The sequence below is a fragment of the Lipotes vexillifer genome, unplaced genomic scaffold (assembly GCF_000442215.2).
Source record: "Lipotes vexillifer unplaced genomic scaffold, Lipotes_vexillifer_v1.1 scaffold170, whole genome shotgun sequence".
Classification (NCBI taxonomy): Eukaryota; Metazoa; Chordata; class Mammalia; order Artiodactyla; family Lipotidae; genus Lipotes; species Lipotes vexillifer.
Window position 1 is genome coordinate 1,077,768 of NW_006772326.1, and position 24,284 is coordinate 1,102,051.

The window sequence follows — 24,284 nt, forward strand, 5'->3', positions numbered from 1 at the left end:
GGAGTTGGCGGCCGCCGAGGCCCGGGCAGCGGGCCCCGTCCGCGGCGGGCGCGATCCGCGATCCTCCCTCGCTCGTCTCCTATGCTCATATTTGGACTCGGCTGCCAGTGCCCAGGAATTTCCCGTCATGCCTCCCGCCGCCCCGTCCGTCGCCCAGAGCCAGGGAGGAAGGGAGGGAGGCTCGGACAGCGGCGGCGGCGGCGGCGGCGGCTCCCTGGCACTTTCATGAGCCCGCGGCGGACCCTCCCGCGCCCCCTCTCGCTCTGTGTTTGCCTCAGCCTCTGCCTGGCCGCGGCCGCGGCCCGGGAAGCCGCTCAGTCGGGTGAGTTTGGGACTCCCTCCCCGCCCCGCCTCTGCCCTCAACGCCCGGACCCTGCCAAGTTGAGGTGTGACCCCGACCTCCGCTCCCCTGAGAGCGCAGGCAGCGCCCCTTTCAGCCTCCTGCGGGGACCCCCCCACCCCACCTCGTCTCCTGAGCCAAGGAGGGGCGCAGGCGGTGAGGGGCGGATGGAAGGAGGGCAGGGCTGGCTTCGCCCCCGCCGACGGGAGGCGTCTGGCAGCGTGGCTGACACCTTATCCCGTCCCGGGAGCGAACCTGAGCCCGAGGGAGGCTCTCGAGCGACGCGGGCGCCCGAGGGAGGGGCTGCCGGGGCAGGGACGCCGCCCCCAGCTGGGGAGGGCGCGGGGCCCGCGGCGGGGGCCATCCCGGAGTCCCCTTTCCCGCGCGGGGCGGCCCCGCCGCCGCGGCCGCTCAGATAACGGGCCTGGACGCGTGGGAACGGCCAGCCAGGCCCGCGCCTCCCGCCGCGCGTCAGGGAGGGGAGTGGGGCGCCCGGCGGCTGGGGGGGCAGCGGCGGGCGCGCGGAGACTAGGGGTGCACCCAGAAGCGCACCGCAGCCCTTGCCGCGGGGTCAGGCTCCCGCGGGCCCGGTAGGTGTCTAATAGGCCAAAACCGAGCAAAACCCCGAATTTTACAGGTACCAGTTTTGTTTTGTTTTTGAGCGGAAAAAAATGCATCCGAGTCTGGTTTGTTAAGTTTCACCCTGGACTATTTACAAGTATATGATCGAAAGGTGCCATTCGTGCTTTATTTGGTTTATATGCTCGTTTGATATAAGCTGTCAAGTGGGGGTAATTTTGCAGTCTTAACAGGATGATTTTTAAAGATAGTTTTCTTTGAATCATGTGGAAAATATCAGTGTGGAATTTTTTTTAACATAAGATTACTATAAAAAGTAATTATTTCAAAGTACAAATGTAGAGTTTAAGGTAAATGTGAAATTGCACGAACTTCTATATTTGTGATGAGTATCTAGTCATCTGACTTCTTAATTTTATCTGGAATGGAAGAACAGAAAATATAATCCCTCAGAGTTGAGATTTCTTGGGAAATTTTAGTTTGCTTTTGTTTTTGCCACCAATAGAGTAAACTGTCAAAATATGATATGGCTAACAACTAGGACTTTAAATTAGTTGAAAGCTGACTCTACTAAGCATAGATTATATTCAACACCCTCTGGTCTATCGCTTCATGTTTCCATTTGCAGCGCTGGTGGCAAAATAGATTTTTAAAAAATAGTTTTGTCTATAAAATAATCTTCAGGATTCATGTGATTTATAAAATTGTCAATTCAGATTGATGGGAGATTTTTAAAATATTTAGTATTTATCGATGTTAATTTAAGTAATAATACCAATTTCATGTTTGCTTCTAATTAATATTGTTTTTCAAGAAGACCTACTTTTTAATGGATTTATATTTTAGGAGTTACTTTAGTAGCACTTCTTGGGGAACACAACAGGTTCTGTCTTCACATTTTATCAGCAGTCTTCTAAAATATACTGTGCTGAACGATAAAGGGTAGATTGTAACTGCCAGAGATTATCTGTTGTTTTTCTTTTTGCCCTCCCTCAGTGATGTGTTGACTTACCTAATACTTGTGGTCAAGCAGCCCTTGAAGACCCGTACTATGGCCCCTTGCCAGAAATTTTGAAAACCAAGTTTATATTTGGACCATTTAAAGATTTATTCTTTTAATTTTGGTCCCAACTGACATATTAGTCTAATTTCTGGTGACTTTTATTAGGGTCCTATGTAAATGTCTGGATTTTTTTTATATTAAAATAAGCATTTCTCTGCCATTGAGAATTTTGTCACAGTGCCTAAACTGCCTGTCTGCCAAGGTTGCAAGCATACAACCATGTAGGTTCTGAATCAACACACAGTATTTTGGCTTTTAAAGCTGCTTGGTCTAATATCTTAACCTATTTGGTCAGAAATCTTTACCCTTTTGCTAAACTAAAGAACAAGAATATCCAAAAAATATCTCAACAGTAGTTTTCATAGATTTTTCTAATACAATTTTTCTTTTATAATTAAAAATAAATTTTCAGCCATTCGAGAAGCTTTAGGAAATAATGCTTTTTGATTCTGTCATAATCTGGTCACAGTCCCTTTGATTTTTATCTCACCTGTGCTACTATAGTTAGGGATTTGGTTGATAAATTTGGTTTTGATATTTAGCTTCCTTCTCTGTAAAATGATGAAGTTGGACAGAGTCTCCATGTCCCTTCCACCTCTAGGATCCTGTAATATTGTTTTTGTTTATATAATCCTGCAGAGCCACCCACTACATTGGTTCAAACTTCTGATTGTCAACTCTGACTTGCTATACTTGTTTAACTGCTTTACTTGTAGTCAGATCTGATGGGTGTGGATCCAGCTTTGGGGAGACTGGATCTGTCTCAGGAAAGTCTTGATACCTGGCATATCACACAGATGCACACACCTGGACAGAGTTCCATGATATTAAGCTTCTGTTAACTTTTTTCCCCTTATCTAATAGCAGGAAGTGCTGGTTATGTCATAGGGTAAATAGTTAAGCCAAGCCCTAAGATGGTTTGATATTCAGTTTTGGATTTGGGTCTGGGCTAGGGATACCACTGGAGAGCACCCAAACTTTGTGTGGTTGGGTGCTAATTACTTGGGGCATTCCAGACGAAATGACCTATATATTTAGTTATGACCTTTTTCTCATGCCTTAGAGGAGACTGAATTGGACCTACCCATCGGGTTTATTCAGAATTAAATCGGCTTTGGGTAGGAGGGTAATCAGATAGCTATTTAATTGACTAGTTGTTAGCATCTCTGGTTGCTGTACAATTATCTCAAGGCTTTACCTTGAGTATTCCTATATTTTCTCCTTCCTGGGGATGATGGGTTTTCCCTTTAAAAATGCTCAGCATAGGGCTTCCCTGGTGGCGCAGTGGTTGAGAGTCCGCCTGCCGATGCAGGGGACACAGGTTCGTGCCCCGGTCCATGAAGATCCCACATGCCGCAGAGTGGCTGGGCCCGTGAGCCATGGCCGCTGAGCCTGCGCGTCCGGAGCCTGTGCTCCGCAACGGGAGAGGCCGCAGCAGTGAGAGGCCCACGTACAGCACACACACACACACAAAAATGCTCAGCATAATCCTGTATCTCTGTTCACATATTTGTCTGTATAGCATACCAAAGTCATATTTATGGCTTTTAAGGAAATACAAATGAAAAGAAAGTATAGGAAAGGTAGATAATAAATAAATCAACCAGTTGACCTTATGAAGGATTTTGGTTATTGCCGCATTTAAGCTTCTGTTCCAAGTAACACAAATGAACTTGAACTAGTTTTAGGAAAAAGATAGAAAGACAGGGATTTGATGGAAGCCAAATGCACGCAGACCTTATTAGGGACCAGGGACTGGAAAACCTGGAATTTTCTCTGTCTCTAGTCTTTGCATTTCTTTGCTTCATTGTTCTCTCTTTGCTGACCTTTTTTTTTTTTTTCTTCCTTTTTTTCCTGTGTTCACAGTTGTATGTGGCTGCTCAGCAGCTCCTGGTATTTAGGTGTCCCTCAGTTCCAAGCACAGGGGGAGACTAAATCAATGAGCCTTGACCCTGAATTCCTGAGAGAAAGAACCTGATAGACATAGCTTGGGTCACATGGTTGATCTAGATTTTCTCTATGGTCTCTTCTAATTCTAGACTTCTTTGTACTATGCAAAGTGCGTAGTACAAAGTGCAAACATTTACATGGTTTGACTTTGCAGTTTTCAATTTTATATTATGGGGTTATTAGTTCTTAAAATGTGTGTATAATTTTCTCTTGGTTGCAATGTGTGCATAGAAGAGTGTGTCACCTTCAGTGGATCCTAAGATGTAGAGCTGTTCATTCATACTGCTGCAGGAATGATGAAGAGCCAGGCTCTGGGGAGTAAATTGAGTGTAGCACCACATTCAGGATTCAGTGCATCTCAGGATCCAACTGAGTTGTGAATATCCTGTTTAATAACAACTGATCCATCCTGCAGATAATCATCTGCATATTTTCAGGAATTAATTGAAGTAAAACATAGGGTTTTGTTTTTGTTTTTGTTTTTTGGGTTTTTTTGTGGTACACGGGCCTCTCACTGTTGTGGCCTGTCCCGTTGTGGAGCACAGGCTCTGGACGCGCAGGCTCAGCGGCCATGACTCACGGGCCCAGCCGCTCCGCGTCATGTGGGATCTTCCCAGACCGGGGCACGAACCTGTGTCCCCTGCATCGGCAGGTGGACTCTCAACCACTGCGCCACCAGGGAAGCCCAAAACATAATTTTAATTCATTAAAGCTATGTAAGTGATCATTAGAGACTTTCAAAATAGTAATAGTTTAGGCACCCAGAGTTCATCAGGTTTTTTTTTCCTATTTCTCACACTTCTAGCATTTTCCACCTCTACCTTTCCTTTATCTGCTGCCTGGAATACCTTTCTGTCATAACCTGTTGAAGTCCTTATGGCCTCTGTTGCATGGTATTTTGTGAAGCTTTCTGCATCTCTTAGAATTTCTCATTTCCTTATGCTTCTAAGACATTTTTACCTCTATTGGAGCACGGTTTTACCATCTTGCATTATATAGTCCATATGTGTTCATATTCTTCACTGGACTGTAAGTTCTATGAGGCCGATGAATCATCTCGAAGAACTCTGGTAGACTGTTAGCATCCATTGTCCCACGTAAAATGCTTTCAACCTTTCAAATGTTCTGAAGTGTTTATGGTGTCCTGCTTGTCACTACCTTTTTCTTTTGACATTGGAGCTCAGTCACACGGCTCTTCTTTGTTGGGGTTCTTGTCTGTTTTCTAGATTTTACAGGCTTTTCCATGAATATGCTAATTTCCTGTGAGAATCAACTATATAGAATGATAGGATGTTTTCCTATAAATTGAGATGGCATGGGGAAGGAGAATATAGCAAACTCATGTGGAAGGAAATCAACTTTTGTCGAGTACCCAATATTTACCAGATCAGATTGGGCAGGTGTAGAAAATAATTGGAGTGTATATGTGGGGGAATAGTGGGAAAATAAAGTATAAAGATGGAAAATTAGGTTTGGCCTAGAACATGGAAGGCTTTTAATGCTGGGCTAGGAAATTTGGACTGGGTTAGTAAGCTATGAGATTGAAGTTTTTTTGGTGCTGGAAATGTCATAATCAGAGTTGAATTATGGGATATATTATCTAATAATTCAGAGGATGAATTGAATTGGGAAAGAAACAATTGGACTAATAAAGAAAAGTTATAAGGGTTTTTGTTAGAGAATGAAGACCTAAACTAGGGTAGTGACAATAGGATTGGAGAAGTATTGCTGAAGCAAATTAGACAGAGAGAAACAGTTAATTGGATGTGGGGAAAGAGAGGGATGAATAAAAGGTGATGGTAAGATGTTAAGCCTGGGTGATTAGGAGAAGTGAACTCAGAGAAGGTTTATAGGTGGGGGTAAAAAGTAAGTTGTGTTTTAGATCTACTGCATTTGAGGCACTGGAAGAATATGCATGTGGAGATGTGTGGTGGAATTAGAAATATGAGGCTGTAACTGGAGAGACTGGAGCTGGAGATAAAACATGTGTGAGTAAGGGAGGTTAAAAATAAAGGGGAGAAGAAGAATTTGTCGACTGGAGTAAGAGCAAAAGGGCACAGGAAAAGTATCATAAAGAAGATATAGTTTGGTCTGGCTTTGAAAGATGCCCAGTTAGTACATGGCGTTCTGTCCATGATCTTTCCTTGTTTAGGGGACACCGCATTTACTCCCTCCACAGTTAGTGCCTGGGAAACACTGAACAAAGGGTGCTGCAGCCAGAATGACCTTCCTAACCTGCAGAATTGTTGCTACTACTTCTTTGTTTAACCCCCTCCCGTGGCTTCTTAAGATAAGGGACTAACTCCTTAAAAGTCTTCATCATCACCAAGCTCCTCTGTGCTCTGGGCCTCCTACAAGTTGTTCAGTTGGCCTTGAACACACATTCTGCTCAGTCTCCTCCCCCTTCCTCCCTTTACCTTCCCCAAGAATGTGAAGCAGATACGATTCCCACCAGGAGGAGGACTCTTTGGCTTTTTTTGTCCTTTATGGGCAGTTTTTATTGCCATGGTCAGGTTCTTATCCATACAATACTTATTGACCATTTCCTAATCTATAATAAAAGAATTTATAATAAATCACATCCCTCCCCCTTTCTTACAGAATGCTTTGCTTCTCTTATCTCTTCAAGTGTCACCTGCAAGGTTCTTGCACTTGAATTGGCCACCCTGGCCACAGTACCCTGACTCTGATGCTTGGCTGTGGTAGCCTGGGGCAGCATTGTGACCTGGCATTTGTATAATCGGGTTGCCCAGCTGTGTGCTGATTTGGAAACAGCGAGACGATTTCTTGTACCTGACTTTCTGAAGGAAAGTGGAGGGAATTTATTGGGTTGGCCAAAAGGTTCATTCATTTTTTTCTGTAAGATGGCTCTAGTAGCACTTAGTTGTCTTCAACTTCATTCGAAACAATTTTGTTAGATTGTATGTGACAGCTGTCATTATCAACGTGCACTTTAAAAAAGACATCAAAATTGGTGAATTTTTTGTGTAGCCATTTTAATATTGAAAATGGAAAAACAACATTTTTGGCATATTATGGTTTATTATTTCAAGAAAGGTAAAAATGCAACTGAAACGCAGAAAAAGATTTGTGCAGTGTATGGAGAAGGTGCTGTGACCGATGGAATGCATCAAAAGTGGTTTGCAAAGTTTTGTGCTGGAGAGTTCTCTCTGGACGATACTCCACAGTCAGGTAGGCCAGCTGAAGTTGATAGTGAGCAAATCGAAACAATAAGTGAGAACAATCAGTGTTATACCATGCAAGAGATAGCTGACATACTCAAAATATCCAAATCAAGCACTGAAAATCATTTGCACCAGCTTGGTTATGTTAATCGCCTTGATGTTTGGGTTCCACATAAGTTAAGTGAAAAAAAACCTTCTTTACCGTATTTTCACATGATTCTCCACTTAAACATAATGAAAATGATCCTTTTTTAAAACAAATTGTGACAGGCAATGAAAAGTGGATACTGTACAATAATGTGGAATGGAAGAGATCGTGGGGCAGGCGAAATGAACCACCACCAACCACACCAAAGGCCAGTCTTCATCCAAAGAATATGATACTGTGTATATGGTGGGATTGGAAGGGAGTCCTCTATTATGAGCTCCTTCCAGAAAACCAAACGATTAATTCCAACTGCTCCCAGTTAGACCAACTGAAAGCAGCACTCAGTGAAAAGCGGCCAGAATTAGTCAACAGAAAATGCATAATCTTCCATCAGGATAACACAAGACCGCATGTTTCTTTGATGACTAAGCAAAAACTGTTTCAGCTTAGCTGGGAAGTTCTGACTCATCCGCCTCTTCACCAGACATTGCACCTTCGGATTTCCATTTATTTCGGTCTTTACAAAATTCTCTTAATGGAAAAAAATTTCAATTCCCTGGAATACTGTAAAAGGCACCTGGAACAGTTCTTTGCTCAAAAAGATAAAAAGTTTTAGGAAGATGGAATTACGAAGTTGCCTGAAAAATGGCAGAAGGTAGTGGAACAAAAGGATGAATACATTGTTCAATAAAGTTCTTGGTGAAAATGAAAAATGAGGCTCTTATTTTTACTTAAAAACCGAAGGCACTTTTTGGTCAACCCAATACTTCATGGAGAGGACTTATTTGCACCGACTGTAAATAAAGGTTTATAAATTATGGAGATGACTGCAGGTGAAATAGGGAAACAATTCTGGTAGAGGAAATGTGTTCTCAGGACCTAGCTTCCGGACCAACGGTCTATCCTGGTTCTAAGTTTCTAAAAATAGTACATTGTTCCTAATGCTCGTCTAAAGTGACATGTTTATGTTCAATATACAGGATTAAGAGTAATTTCTAACTCATTTCAAAAAAGGGGACCCTCCCATGTGCTAGTAGTTGTGCTTTTAGTAGCTGTTGACTGAGAAAATACTAGCAAAAATCCACCGTAAAAATTTGAGTTTTTTTTTTTAAATATAAAAGCATTATCATATGTTTGGAAAGTACACATATGTGGAAATTATGACTCACAGAGTCTATAGACAACACTTGATTTCTTGCTTTGTGGATCCTCTCAGGGAGGTTCTGGTCTCAACATTCAGCAACTCCTTGTCGTCTCCCTTTAGAGTGTGGGGGAGACTTTTGTTTGAAAATCTGAGCTGTAGCTGAACTTTTGCAATGACAGGAAAACTTCTCAACATCTTCTTTCAACAGCAATTGCCTGTTTTATGCCAGGCAATGTACTTTATTCTAAGGCCTGGCTATTATGTAGTCTCAGGGATTAGTACATGAACACTTTTCAAAAATTATATTTTCAGGTATATAAGCATCACTTTTAGGGCTATCGTGCTATTATAAAGGTGAAAATTAGTAGATGATTTGCATGCAAGTACATATCTTCTGCAGTCTCTGTTATGGCCATGGAATAACTATCTTCTATTACTATAAATTACACAGTGAATTTTTATGGTTTGTTGGGTCAGTTATTTTATTTAAAGGCAAAAACAAAAATCCAAACAAAACAAAACCAGCCAGTCCTTCAGAACATATGTTAAGGCAACATTGAAAATAAGCCCATGCTGCATGTTAGAGTCCTTAAAAAATATCAGGACAGCCCTTGTATAAATCCTAGAGCCCTGAATTTTACATTATTCTTTCATTTCTCTTGCTTCTATTGTGTTTAGTTGTCAGAGAGAGAATCTGGGCTTGGTTGCTGTTGGGAGAGATCTATAGTGACTATTGTAGGCGGATACTTCTTTTATCTTAGATTACTAGTGTGAAGTAAGGAAAGGTAGGACCATGTCTCCCAGTACACAGTACAAGAGAATAGATAGGACAATGGGTGAGGGGCCACAAGTGGTCTTGGAGCTCTGGGCTGACAGTTGTTAAGCGTGAAAAAGAAAAAGTGCATGCATTGTTGTCCTTGTTCCTGATTTCTTGTGTGTGAATATGCCTTCTAGTCAGATCACCCTAAGGGGCCGGGAAGAGGATGGGTTGAAGGCAGAGGGTGTTTACCTATGTGCAGAATCAGTTGAAAAATTGCAGACTCATTAGCATATCTGCATTCTTGTGTATATGTTCATGTCACAGGGGAGTCAGCATAGTCACTGGATAGCGAGTTGGAAGACTGGGTTTCCTAGTCCTGCTCTTGCCTAAGGCATTTTAACTCTGTGCCTCAGTTCTCACATCTGCCAATTGAACGAATTCAGATGGGCAATACCTGATGTTGCTTTTGCATTCTATAATTCTATAGAATCATTCTATAATTCTATAGAATGATTCTATAATCTCTGGGTTGTCTAAAAGTCTTCAAGTACCTTTCATAATTTTTAATGGAAGTGACATGATTAATAAATTATGCAAAATTGTGTTCTCTTGTTATGTTTGGTTCAAGCTGTTTATTTTGTGGAACTAAATATAAAGGTTATTCTGAGACTAAGATCCTATATTTAAACCTTGTAGCCTAGTGTAATTTGATCCATAAGCAAAGTTACATAACCCTTTTAAAGATTTAGTATTGATTTAGAGGATAGGTTACAGTGTATTAGAAGCATCATATTAGCTATCCCATCTAAAGTAATGGCATTAAGCAGGAGAAATTATGTTGGTTGTTCTAAATGTACAGCTAAGAATTGCTTATTTAGGCGTGGTGATATATCTCAGATGGGAAAAGTCCTCTTTTATCAGGGTACACTGCCAGTGGAATTTGCCTTTGACCATCCTAGAAATATATTTAACTCTTAAAACTAGTTAATTTGGTCTTATCATTAAAGAAGAAAATCTCTTCCCTTTAGCTTTAAAGAAAAAAAACTTTACTAATTTGAGAGGTTAAAAAAAGTTTTCTCTTGCCTTTAAAATGTATTAGTAAGTTTTTCCCTTTTTATTATAAAATATTTCACCCACACAAAAAGAATACATAATGCCTATGCAAGGTATGAAGAATAATTTCCAAAAGTCTGGGTACCCCCACTCAGCTTCAGGAATGGAATGTTGAAGCTGTGACCTTCACCAGGCCTATCTTCCCTTTACTTAGAAGTACTCACAGTCATGCACTTTGTGATTATCACTTAACACAAATGATAACTGATAAGCTCTTGCTTTCTTTATAGGTTTACCATAGCTGTAGCCCTACATATTTTATTGTTTAGTTTTGCATGTTTTGGAACGCTACATAAATGGTATTATCTGCTGTATAACTTCCATAAGCTCTTGCTGATAAGCTCCTGCTTTTTTTCCCCCATGACATTATATTTGTATTATCCATATTGGTGTATATAACTCAATTTTTTTAGAGATTAGCATTTCTTTTATTATCTGTATGTTTTTCTACTTTTTATTTATTTCTGCTCCTTGCACATTTATCTGTTAGGGTTCTTGTATTTTCCAGTGGATCAAATCTTTGTATTTTCTCCCATTGGTTTTATGCTTCATTATCCATATATCAAATAATAATAATAATGATAATAAATAGCAAATACAAACAAATGTTACTATGTGCCAGGCACTAGTTTAAGTATTTACTGTTTACATATATTAACTCATTTAATGCTCGTGGCAGCTTTATCAAGGATGTACAATATTATTATGATAGTTCATATATTAAGATTAGTGCCTGAGGCATTCCATCATCTGAATCCAGGCAGTCTGGCTCCAGAGTCCGTGCTCTTCACCATTACACTATTATGACTCACTCCTTATATAGCCATTTCTTTTGATTACGTTTTTTCCCATTTAACTTTTTAAGGTGTTAAAATGTTTCTGTGACATTTCAAAAAGAATGACCATAGTGTGATGTTCAGATTGGCTCTCCTGTACAATACCAGTTGCTTAAAGTCATGCCAGTTTAATTTGTGTCATGGTTAGACCATGACTTTTTTATACAGGTGTGGTTTTTTTCCCCCCATTTTCTGGGATTTATTATTGCTTTTTTTCCTTTTTTCTAATTAGAAGAAAAAAAGTATGCCTTCTTCATTATCCTTCTAAAATCTTTCAGTTTTTTACTTTTGGTGTGTGGTTTGGAATTGATTCCATTGATTCCCTATGCTAATTTGGGCCAGTTTCTTCATATTTAGACAATGACATTCTCTTTTAAAAAATACGTGAGTGACCTTATATGAATCACTTAATCTTCCTGAGCCTTGGATTTCCCAACTAAGCTGTTTTGTTAAGTATGATTATTTTAGTAATCAGACATATGTGACTTCCTGTGTGTGTGATATAACCAAATGTGAAATAACCAAGAGAGATCATGTAGGAAAATAATTAAAGGGAAGTTCTTTCTTTTTTTTTTTTTTTTTGCTGTACGCGGGCCTCTCACCGTTGCGGAGCACAGGCCCCGGACGCGCAGGCCCAGCGGCCAGGGCCCACAGGCCCAGCCACTCCGCAGCATGTGGGATCCTCCCGGACCGGGGCACGAACCCATGTCCCCTGCATCGGCAGGCGGACTCCCAACCACTGCGCCACCAGGGAAGCCCTAAAGGGAAGTTCTTGATAGTGATTAGAAATTGCTGATTTTCCCCAACCCCTTAAATTACAGAGCAAAAAACTTTGGCATAGAGAGAGAAAATCCCTTTGTATCCTTACTTTCTTGGTATAGCTGTAATTTTTTCCTAAAATGATTAATTTCCTAATTAATTAAATTTTCTCTTACATTCAGTTACTTCACAATTTTTTAAGGTTTTCCTAAACTCTTGGATAATCTCCTAATATCCCTCATTTAAATATGCTCAAATTTCTCTCATCTTAAAAAACAAACAAAAAGCCTACTCAGCCTGTCATCCTCTGTAACAAAGTTGTTTTACAAGTTGTTCACATCCTTGCTGTCACTCTTTTTCTGTCATCCATCCAAAAATATGTATTGAGTTAGATATATGATCTTAGGCAAATTAATTAAGTCATCTGTGCCTCAGTTTCTTCACTTGCAGAATGGGGATAGTAGTGTTCCTACCACATAGACTGTTGTAATCATTAGATGAGACAGCATATGTGAGTCACTTAGCACAGAGTCTTCCACGGAGTTAATTCACATTAAACATTAGCTAGCAACTTCATCACGATCCTAGTCTCATCATTATCGTTGTCGTTCTGGAACAACACTCTCCTTGACCTCTGCCTTCTTTGGCCACTGCTCCTTCATCTTATTTACTCGTTCTTTCTCTTCTAGCTCACCTCCAAATGTGGAGGTTTCTCAGGGCTCTGACATTTTCTTTTCTCATTTTACACATTTTCTTAGGCAATCTTATTTACTCCATGGCTTCAGTTCCATTTGATAAATTAACTTCCCCCAAATTTACCCACAACCTAGTTCTGTACCTAAGCTACAGTCCTATATATCCACTTTCTTCTATAGCATCTCCATTTGATTGCTTGTGTGTACCTTCAACATGTTCAAAACTTAGTATTATTATTTTTGCCCAAGCTTAAGTCTGCCACCTTGTTCCCTAGCTTAGTAAATGGTATTGCTAAGTGCCCAGTTCCTTGACCAGAACTGGAGTCCTCTTAATTTTTTTCCCCTATCTCACGCCCTGTATGAATCGTTTGCCTAGATTTCTACTGTAGCCTCCCAGTTAGTCTCACTACCTCTGTTCTGATGCCACCCCCATCCATTTCCCACCTTCTAGTCGTGGCAGTCTTTTAAATTCAAAGATCTGATCATGTTACTCTCCTTCAATTACTTCTCTTTCTTCTTAGGATGAAGTTCCAAATTCTTATAATAGCTTCAAGATTTGCTTCTGCCTACCTCGTCAGCCTTGTCATCTCCCCCATCTGTTCCTCACTTACACCTTCCAGCCACCCTGCTCTTCTTTCATAACCCTCAGTGGGTTACACACACTCTTATCTCAGGGCTACTTCTCATCTTTTTCTTTGGTACACTTCTTTCTCATTCTTAATCTGAGCAACACAGTCTTATCCTTAATTCTTAGTTTAAATATTACTACCTGCAGGAAGGCTTTCTTATGCCTCCCGAACTAGACTACTTCCCTCTGTTATATAGGATCTTTATTCCCTTTCTGCTTCTCCGTGATCCTTATTGTACTAGCTAATAATATCATTCTTACAAAAATGTCAGCTTCATGGTGGCAGGGACCATGGCATCTTATTTCTCACTTTGTTCCCAGCATCTGTTTGTTAAGTAGAGTAAGAGATGAATGCAGCGTGGGCTTGCCCAGTTTCGGGAGTGAGAGGCTTCTAGCTGAGTTTGGTGTGTTTTTCTTAATTTTTCAAGGTGATAAAAAGGGAGAAGAGAAAAATTTAGGTTTACCATAGTTTAACTTTCAGACTTCAGGGGCCTCAGGTAGAGAGGAGGGAAGCAGCATCAGAACTGGAGGTGGCTCTAGCAAGAAGTATTGCCTTAGGGTTGAAGTTTCTTTTCTCTAATTAGGGTGACATCAGAAATTCCAGGCAGTGCCCCGAGTATTTCCCAGTTTTGACTGTCTTTTTCAAAAGTCAGCCTGACAATGCTTCCCAAATCCTTGGTATGCTAGGCTTGAGCATCGCCACAGTACCCCTGCTTAGTGTGGCTTTCAGTGTCAGAAGTGCTTGCTGCAGTGACCTATGGGATCTAGACATACCCTGTGCCAGTTATCAAGCTTTCCATACCTTTGCCCTACCTGTTCTCTTGACTTGGCTCCTCCTATTTAGAATCCTGGATTCTCTTTCACTAACTTGCAGGAACAGTGTTTGCACATGGACGAGTTGGGAGTTGGCCTTTTCTTCAATACATCCTCTGTACTTTATCTTGTGCAAGTTTATCCTATTTTAGTTCCCAGGGCTGATATATATAGATTTCCTCTATTTTTATATTCTATTTACCATTTCAGTGGGAACTGGTAGGAATCTGATTAAGGGAGAACATGAGTGTGTTCTCTCTTAAAAGATATTTATTCGTGTTGCCACTTTTGTCTGTGTGTGTGTGTGCACTTGCACATGCACATGTATGTGTGCATGTATGCTGTCTCTCTTTTTCTTTCTGCTTCTTTTCTTTTTGATCCCACTATACCATTTATTTGTTTTGTAACTATATGAGAGTCATTTTTCAGTAGGTGCATTTAAATCATTTATATTTTATGTTATCAGGGACATATATATTTTTAAATTTATTTTTAAATTTTTGGCCTTGTTGGGTCTTTGTTGCTGCGCACGGGCTTTCTCTAGTTGTGGCGAGTGGGGGCTGCTCTTCATTGAGGTGCAAGGGCTTCTCATTGCAGTGGCTTCTCTTGTTGCAGAGCACGGGCTCTAGGTGCGCGGGCTTCAGTAGTTGTGGCACGCGAGCTCAGTAGTTGTGGTGCACAGGCTTATTAGTTGCTCCGTGGCATGTGGGATCGTCCCAGAACAGGAATCGAACCCATGTCCCCAGCATTGGCAGGCGGATTCTTAACCACTGCGCCACCAGGGAAGTCCCGATCATGGACATATTTGATGACAGTCTTTGTTCTGCTGTTTTATCCCTTTTTTATGATCTTTTCCCCTTGGTTTTCAATCTTTGGCATGTGGTTTCCGTGTTTTATTTACTTTTATCTTTCATAGGGATTGAAACAGTGACATCATATTTTAGGTTCCACGGCCTTGAACAAGTGTTTAAAAATATCATTAAACCTGAACTAATCTAGTCATCAAATTAAAAAAAGTAAGATTCAACAGCGTTTTGCCCTTCTCTGCAGGAAGAATTTTGGATTCTTTTATTTTTTTCCCACTCTGCTTTTGTTAACTAAAGTGGGACCTGTAGATCTACATGATTGTTGCTGAATTGTTATTTTTATATTATATGTTCACTCTTTTAAGGACTGTTTTTATCTTTTTCATTTTCATTTAATTATGTAATAACATCTACTGCATTCAGCAGTTATGACCATACCTTTGATACCTTAACTTCGTCATTCTTAAGGATATTTTGATTCATGTGCCATTTGGCTAGAGTCTATCCAAGAGTTGATGTCTTTCTTGAGCTCTCCTGTTACCTGAGGGAAATACAGAATGTTGTATAACGTGTTACCTTTCCCTTGCAAAAAACCATTTAATTGAATCCAAAAAAGCATAATTAGGAGGCTAGAAAATGCTTATAGAATAATCTGAATGCAAATAGTACTGTAATTATAGAAAATAAAATGTTGCTAGCATTCCCTATGGAAGAAGTACCTGGGAACAATGGAAGTTACCGACACTCAGATGACAAATCAAAGGCATTGGTGGTTCAGTGGTAGAATTCTTGCCTCCCAGATGACAAATCAATATCAGTTACAAGGTTACTACTGGGAATTCGGTACCTCTAAAGTTCTAGATAATTCTCAGGGTCATGATGCAAAATTAGTTATAAGTGCTAGAATAGTTTTATCTTTGAGTAAGAGTGAATGATATTGGCAGTTTTAATTGAATTACAACAGTATTTTATAACTGCTATTGGTATGTTCAAATTAGAGTTGACCAAAGTTTACTTTGTCAGATTCCTGTTTTATTAGTACATTTGCCTCATGCATGCATAAAGTTATATCACTCTATATAATTGACTGAAACAGTTGATTGCAAAACTTGAAATTGTTCCTTTTTGCCAAAGATAATGATTTTTTGACAATCACTAAAACATAATTACCGAAATAAAAAAATCAATCTTAAATTAATCTTACCTGAGTTGTCTGTTATACAATCACCTCATTCTTACCCTGCCCCAAATGGAACTAATTAAACCCTCCAACCCAGACACACACACATGCACACACACGAACGCATGCACACTCATGCAAACATGCACACATGCATACACACTCTCTCATTCTCTATCTGTATCTCTACATGGTATCTCAGACCTCCTCTGCTTTTCCTTCTCAGTAAGGGAAGTAAAATTCACTGAGCAGCCTGCTAGTTATCTCACTTAATCCTTCCAAATCTTAGTGAAATAAGTGCTATGGTCTACATTATGCACGTTAGGAATCAGAGACAAGAAACTAATTTGCTCAGGATTTATCAGCTGGTTAAGTGATAGAGTCAGAAGTTAAACCCAGTTCTGACTCTTTCCTGTATACTGCACTTCCTGGGTATAGGATAGGACTCTAGTCCTGGGCAAACTAGGACATTATGAACAGAGATGGGGGAAAACAGAGGAAGTGACATGTTTGGTACGTGGGCCTCTCACCGTTGTGGCCTCTCCCGCTGCAGAGCACAGGCTCCGGATGCGCAGGCCCAGCGGCCATGGCTCACGGGCCCAGCCACTCCGTGACACGTGAGATCCTCCCGGACCGGGGCACGAACCTGTGTCCCCTGCATCGGCAGGCAGACTCCCAACCACTGCGCCACCAGGGAAGCCCGGAAGTGACATTTGAGTTCAGTTCTATGAAAGCATTTATTGAGGCTTTATTTTACAGAAGTGAATACCTCTGGCTGCTCTCAAGGAGTTTTTAGGAGAGGCATATCTATCTATCTATCTATCTATCTATCTATCTATCTATATCTAAAATTCTAACGTGCAGTAATAGATAAATAATAGAGGTACTGAAGTAGGAAGTAGTATAGAGGTAGAATCGATTCATTTTCTAATGGAAGAGGGTTGGGGAGAAGGGTGAGAATAGCTGTGAAAAAAAGTTTCCCAGAGGAGATGATATCTAAACTGGGTCTTGAAGGTTAAAAATGAAGATTTCATTCTTTATGTGGTATGAAAAATATGGGTGATATGGTAAGGGTGGAAAACGTGTGTGGGAAACAGTAGTTGACTGTTATCAGAAGAGAATCTTCATTCATTCATTCAACGAACATATTGAATACTTATTAGAGGTTAGGCACCTGGTGAGGTACTAGAGATAATGTAAAGGACAAGAGAGTTAATGGATTGTACCATTGTGTACCAGGGAGTGTTGGGGACTGAAGTTAAGATAGGAAAAGAAGTGAATCTGATAGGTTCTTTCTCCATAGGTGTTAATGAGCCATGGAAGTACATGGAGCAGTGTTCTGACATGGTCAGCGCGAGTATACATCACTTCTGTAGCAGTATGGAGACTGGCTGTGAGGGGAGTCAGGGTAGAGGCAGGAAGACCAGTAAGAGGCCATTACTATATTCTAGATGAGAGACAAAAAGAAAAGGATGTATTTGAGCAATATCTTGGAAATAAGATTGACAGCACTTGGTGTTAATTAAGTATGAAAGATTAAAATAGAAAATAATTGAGGATGACTCCCAGATTCGGGGTTTAGTGGCTGTGTAGAATGGAAGTACTTTCTAGCAGGATCAGGAATACAGAAAGAATAATAAATTGGTGAAGAAGGAAAACAAATTGAGTTTTGGATGCGATAAATAGTTTGAGGTGCACATGAAATACCTAAATTCTTTTTAAAACATGATTTAATCATCTAAAATTAATGAAGAAAACCGTTGAGGACAAAGTAGAAACAACATTATGCAAAGTAATTTATTTCTTTCACTTTATGATCTCATTCAGGGCTTCTCCTTTCTCCCAAGTTCAACATGGTGTTAAAAGATAGTTGATAGAGGCCATTAAGATTTACTTTTCAGTGGAATAGAAGGACTGCATTTTCATAAAACTTCTCCTTTATCTGCTTTATCAGATACAAGCTACGAGGCATACCATCATGAGAAAATTCTTACTTTCTGCAATAGAAAGTAAACTTGGAGGGGAAGGATGCTGAAATTCTGATACAAAAGCAAATATTTATTTGCAGTTTCCAGTGCTATAGCTTTCTATTCCTGGAATGGTGGCAGAGTTCTAACTTAAAATATTTGAAGCATGACTTACAGATACCTATTTTTAGGGCTTATATTCAACTCGTTAAAAACAGTTTTTTAGTGATAGATGTAGATAACTGTAGTTTATAGTCACAGGCATAGGACAGGATTTGTTCAGCCTGCATTAGCAAGTTTTTCTTTAGATGAAATGGTCCACTGAGACACTGCATCTTTTTTAGCACGTCTAAGCTTTTTTTTTTTTTTTTTGCACATGGTTCTTGATACAAGGGAACTTAAGGTGAAAAGCAACAGCCTCCAACTCTATCCCTTCTTATCTTCACCTCACTCCTGTAAAAATCATTCTTCTGGTAGTATTTCTTGATTCATCAATTTCAGATAATATCCAGTTATGAAAAATAAGGATTTATCTGCTCTTTCTTCTCCATTGTGTCTACCATTGTTTATTGTTTTGTTGATTTTTAAAATTCCCTTATTGTTCACTTTTGTAACATTAAATAATATATTTGCTCATGAACTTTTGATAGGCTACATGACAAGCTGTTGTGACAAAAAGATTCCAAGTAGAGTGACTGACATAAGTAGAAGTTTATTTTTCTCCTCCATGATAGCCTAAGGTAGGTAATAGCCTAAGGTTGAGTTGGTGAGTAAGTAGCTTTGCTTCATGATCTGTTAAGTCTGCCTTTCTCAAGTAGCTTCTATCCCAGTGTCCAAGTGTGCTGTTGTAGTTTTTGCTATTTCCCAGGGGAAAGAGGAAGTCTAAAGCAAGTAACTTTGTCTTTAAAGGAGGTGACATGAAAGATCACACATCATTCCACTGGCTAGAATGTAGTATCATATTCACAATTAGCTGCAAAGGAGGCAGAGAAATGTAGCTCTATGTTCAGCTAAAATTTCAGAGCGTTCTATTACTAATATGGAGAAGGAAGAATGGAATCTAAGGGTCCAGTTAGCATTCTGCAGTCTAGTTAATATCTCCTAATTCTCTACTTTATAAGATGGGGGTCCTGATACTCTCACCCTTTATTCTGCCTTTCGTTCCAGGCATTCTTTACATTTTGTTAGCTATGTACATTTTCTTTTTGTTTTATTTATTTATTTATTGGCTGCGTTGGGTCTTCATTGCTGCACGGGCTTTCTCTAGTTGCAGCGAGTGGGGATTACTCTTCGTTACGGTGCATGGGCTTCTCATTGCAGTGGCTTCTCTTGTTGCGGAGCATAGGCTCTAGAGCGCGGGTTCAGTAGTTGTGACGCACGGGCTTAGTTGCTCCGCGGCGTGTGTGTTCTTCCTGGACCAGGGCCCAAACCCGTGTACCCTGCATTGGCAGGTGGATTCTTAACCACTGAGCCACGAGGGGAGTACCTTTTGTTTTAAAATGTGAAGTTACTAATGTTTACATTCTGTTCTGCAACCACAGCCAAATATTTGTCTATAGGTTGTCTCTAAAATCTTATCGTGTTATATATTGTTTACTTACAGGTCAAAAAATGAACCGTTACAGTTCCTTTTCCTTAGGGCCAGGGTCATGATCCCTGAGCCACTGGGAAGGACAAACTTTTTTTTTTAGCATCATGGCAACGAATATTATTTTTCTTACATTTATAGATTGATTAAAATCAGGGCACTCTGTTTCTAAGGTCTGCATCTGGGCACTGACTTATTAGATCAGTAAGAAGGTACAGAGGATCTGGTTAGTGCCCAGGGAGCTTTCAGTCACTTCAGGAAATGAAATCTTCATAATCAGTCATTTTATTGTCACCAGGAGCTACTTAATCAGTTTTGCAGCTGAGTGAAACATTTAGTTCTTGAAGGGTTGGGACTAATTTGTTAGCTACAGACGATCCAAGATGAAGTAACTCTCTCCTAACCTTTATGTCTGGATATGAGAGGAGAGCCGTATCTTCTGACCATGGTAAGGATCTCTTTGGGATACTTAGGAATAGAAGGGATGACTAGTGAGAGAAAGACCCTGGGCTTTTCAAAGTGGTCTCATTGTTTTTAACATTGTTCTCAACCTTCCAGACCCTATTGTTTTCCTAAACAAGGACAGCAATCTGGGGCATAAGAGTCCCTGCCATTGAGGAATTTTTTTTTTTTTTTTTTTTTTTTCGGTACGCGGGCCTCTCACTGTTGTGGACTCTTCCGTTGCGGAGCACAGGCTCCGGACGTGCAGGCTCAGAGCCCATGGCTCACGGGCCCAGCCGCTCCGCGGCATGTGGGATCCTCCTGGACCGGGGCACGATCCCGTGTCCCCTGCATCGGCAGGCGGACTCTCAACCACTGCGCCACCAGGGAAGCCCATTGAGAAATTTCTTAATGTACTACAGGAGATTAAAATAGACTTCAGTTCAAATTCTGGCTCCAGTACTGGCCATATGACCTCACGCAAGTTATTCTCTGAACCTTAGTTTCTGCTGGAACACATAATCCCCAAATTCCAGTGACTTAAACCACTGAAGTTTTATTTCTTGCTTATATTGCATGTTCATTGTCTGTCAGATGGGAACTCTGCTCCATGTCTCCTATTCCAGGATCATGGTTGGTGGAGCAGTCATCATCTAATTGTAGAACATTGCTGATCACTGTTGGAGAGAGAAAGAGAGTTCTGGAGAGTCTCAGGCCAACAATTAAGTGATCTGTCTTAGAAGTGGCACACAGTATCACTGTTCACAACTTATTGCCCAGAACTAGTGACACAGTCTCAAGAACCACAGGGGGCCAGAAAGTGCATTTCTACCATGTGCCTGGAAAATGGAGAGCCAGAAATGTGGGGCAAATATCACTAATGACTACCACATATAGCAGTTCCTACCTCAGGGTTGACATGAGGATTAAATGATATTAGATACACATATACATGATCACCTCGTGCAGGTACTCAAAAATGATTACTAGTAATAATATCATAATAATAAGATGCACACATGCAAGATATTTGAATAACAATATAAGGTGGGACTAAAGATTCTTATAAGCCATATAAGACTATACCATGCAAGTGCAAGTTGTTGTTATTATTATCCAGTAGATATTAGAAGATAGAGCATTAGAGCTAGATCTGTATAGTTATCTATCAATAAATGATGGTTGAAGTTGTTAGAATAGGTGATATCTGTAAGAAAGAGGTTAAATAGTGAGAAATACAGAGGGTACTAAAGGGATATCTCTGGAGTTTAGTCACAGTTTGGAAATCAGAAGGAAATAATCCCAAGAGATAGAGAAGGAATTTCCAGAAAGGGAGGAAGAAAACAATACTGTGTAGAATAGAAAAGTCAAGTGAAGAATGTTTTCAGTAAGAAAAATCAACCATATAAAATGTCACTAAAAGGCATTGAGCTTCAGTTCTGTGAGTTCCGCGGGGAACAAATTATCAACAGGGAATGTTACTTAAGGAAGGAATCACAGTATTAATTTAGAGGTATGTGTGTGCCAGGTGCTCCTCTAGTAGCAATCTTGCAAGGAAACTATTACAAACTCCAGACATACAGATGAGACTTTCAAAGCTCAGAGTAAACCTTGTCAAATGAAACCTAACTAGTCAGTGAGAAGGTTTAAATTTGAACTCAAGTACTAGAAAGGCAAAACTGTATTGTATAAACACAACAAAACGAAACAGTTAAAAAGACTGAAAAATTCTGAAGGCATTTTTTTTTTTTTTTTGCGGTACGCGGGCCTCTCACTGTCGCGGCCTCTCCCGTCGCGGAGCCCAGGCTCCGGACGCGCAGGCCCAGCGGCCATGGCTCACGGGCCCAGCAGCTCCGCGGCATGTGGGATCCTCCCGGACCGGGGCATGAACCCGTGTCCCCTGCATCGGCAGGCGGACTCCCAACCACTGCACCACCAGGGAAGCCCTGAAGGCATTTTTTAATAGTAATCAAAAGTGATTTGTTTGTGTGGGTTTTGCTTTCCTGTTGGCACCTTTTAAATATTAAGAAAAACTTTGTAGATGAAACACATGTAATGTAGACACTGAAACTACATTGTCTGTGTAATCAATGGACTGTGAAATCAATATATATATTTTAAAAGAAAAAGATTTGTGTTCTATATTGGTGATAGAAGTTTTAAAACATTAATGTGAGAATGAATAAATCCCTGAATTTGACTAGATGCTTTACCAAACAGGAATCCTGAAAAAAAGATAGCGTTTAATAGAGTTATGATTAACATCAGAAGATGGACTTAAGGTCCATAATTCTATTTTATTTAAATAAATTTATTTATTTTTTTATTTATGGCTGTGTTGGGTCTTTGTTGCTGCATGCGGGCTTTCTCTAGTTGCGGTGAGCAGGGTCTACTCTTCATTGTGGTGTGCAGGCTCTCATTGCGGTGGCTTCTATTGTTGCGGTGCGCGGGCTCTAGGCGCGCCGGCTTCAGTAATTGTGGCTCGCAGGCTTCGGTAGCTGTGGCTTGCAGGCTCTAGAGCGCGGGCTCAGTAGTTATGGCACACGGGCTTAGCTGCTTCATGTCATGTGGGATCTTCCTGGACTGGGGTTCGAACCTGTGTCCCCTGCATTGGCAGGCAGATTCTCAACCACTGCGCCACCAGGGAAGCCCCGTAATTCTATTTTAATTATACCATTGGTGTACCTTCTTAATGGACACAGTGTAACCCTAGCATTGTCAGTATTAGGTACAATTCTTTATGTCTTTTTCTTCCTTTTTATGTGAACTGAATAATAAAGAAAACACAGATGCCACAACATGTAGATAAAAAGGAGTTTTAGCCTAATGTTTTCTGCAAATGGCTGTACGGCCTTCAATAGGTCTCTTTATCTCAGTTTTGCTATTGACAAAACAAGTGGTTTGGATCAGTTCATCGTTTCTCCCACTTTTTTTCCACTGAGATACACACGATGGATGATATTTCATGAGCAACATCCTCACGTAGTCATACACAGATGATGATCGTAGACTGGGGAACAGATGGTCCAAGCTGTGCATTCCTGGTTCTACTTCTACCTCCACCACTTTCTCTTTAATTTTTGGCTGCGTTGGGTCTTTGTTGCTGCGCGCGGGCTTTCTCCCACTCAAGAAGACATTTCAGAAGGAAATGTGGCATTATTAAAGAGATAACTCTAATTTCATCCTAGTTGTTTCATTAAAAATTTCATCCTCAAACTTCAGCACCTAAAGACAATTTTAAACAAATTACTTGTGAAACACCTTTCAACTAATCATTTTACCTTTGTTAGGTGGTTGCTTCATGTTCAAAAATCTGTATATTAGGTGTTAATCAAGATTTTTTTCTGGTTCTAAACTTATTTAATGATACAACTTCTATTATTCTCAATCATTTCCAAAAGTTCGTATTGCTTGATTATTCTACTAGCAGTATATGAAGTAATAGTACCATGTACATGTTATGGGTTCAATAAATGTGAGAATTTATCAACGAATTAATTTTCCTTTTCTGGAGATAGCACTAATTCACAATTTGTTTTCTTATCCCCTAGCAGACATATACTTTTGTGAATTTCAAGGAGTGGTGCTGAGAAAATTGGGTTGTAGCACTCTGACTGTTACTTTCAGAAATCTGCCATAACTATTCTACTCACTTTGATAAAATAGCTCAAAATTTTGCATTTGCATTTGTCCACAGACTAGATGAAGTAAGAAATGTACTAATTAGCTCTAGAAGTAGTAAGAGGTCTAAATACTACTGGTATTATTTTCTAACCATTTGTTTTTTGCTAGACAACATGGGGTAAGTTATAAATGTATTCTTCTGTCCGCCGTTCACTTACTCAATGAGTGCTTATGAAACATTTACTGTGCTTGTTACGGACCAACCGGAGGGCCAGACCAGCAGTTCGCAAAGCTTGGACTAAGGACCCCTGGCATCTGAGAGCTTTGCAAGGGATTCACAAAGGCAAAACTATTTTCAGACTAATGCTATGACCTTATTTTCCTTTTTCACTGTGTTGACATTTGCGTTGATGTTGCAAAAGCCAAAGCAGGTGAAACTGCTGTTGTCTTAGTGTGAAGCTAGGCAGGGGTAGCAAACCTTTTTAGCAGTCATTCCATTCTTCACTAACATCCAAACAGGAGAAAAGGCCATCTTTACTTAAGAATGTCCTTGATGAAGTAAGATTTATATTAATTTTATTAACTCTAGATCTTAAGTGCATATCTTTTTATTATTCTGTGTGAAGAAACAAGAAATACCCTTTTTTTTTTTTTTTTTTTTTTTG

At 40.2% G+C, this 24,284-nt stretch overlaps 1 protein-coding gene across 1 annotated transcript in view; it reads left to right on the forward strand.

Moving 5' to 3' along the window:
• The first annotated feature begins 201 nt into the window (after nucleotides 1-201).
• Nucleotides 202-24,284, forward strand: part of MSRB3 (methionine sulfoxide reductase B3) — a 160,975-nt gene continuing 136,892 nt past the window's right edge. Inside the window, exon 1 of the mRNA XM_007447385.1 lies at nucleotides 202-322. The gene's annotated coding sequence lies outside the window, so the exon portion shown is untranslated. The remainder of the gene's footprint in view (nucleotides 323-24,284) is intronic.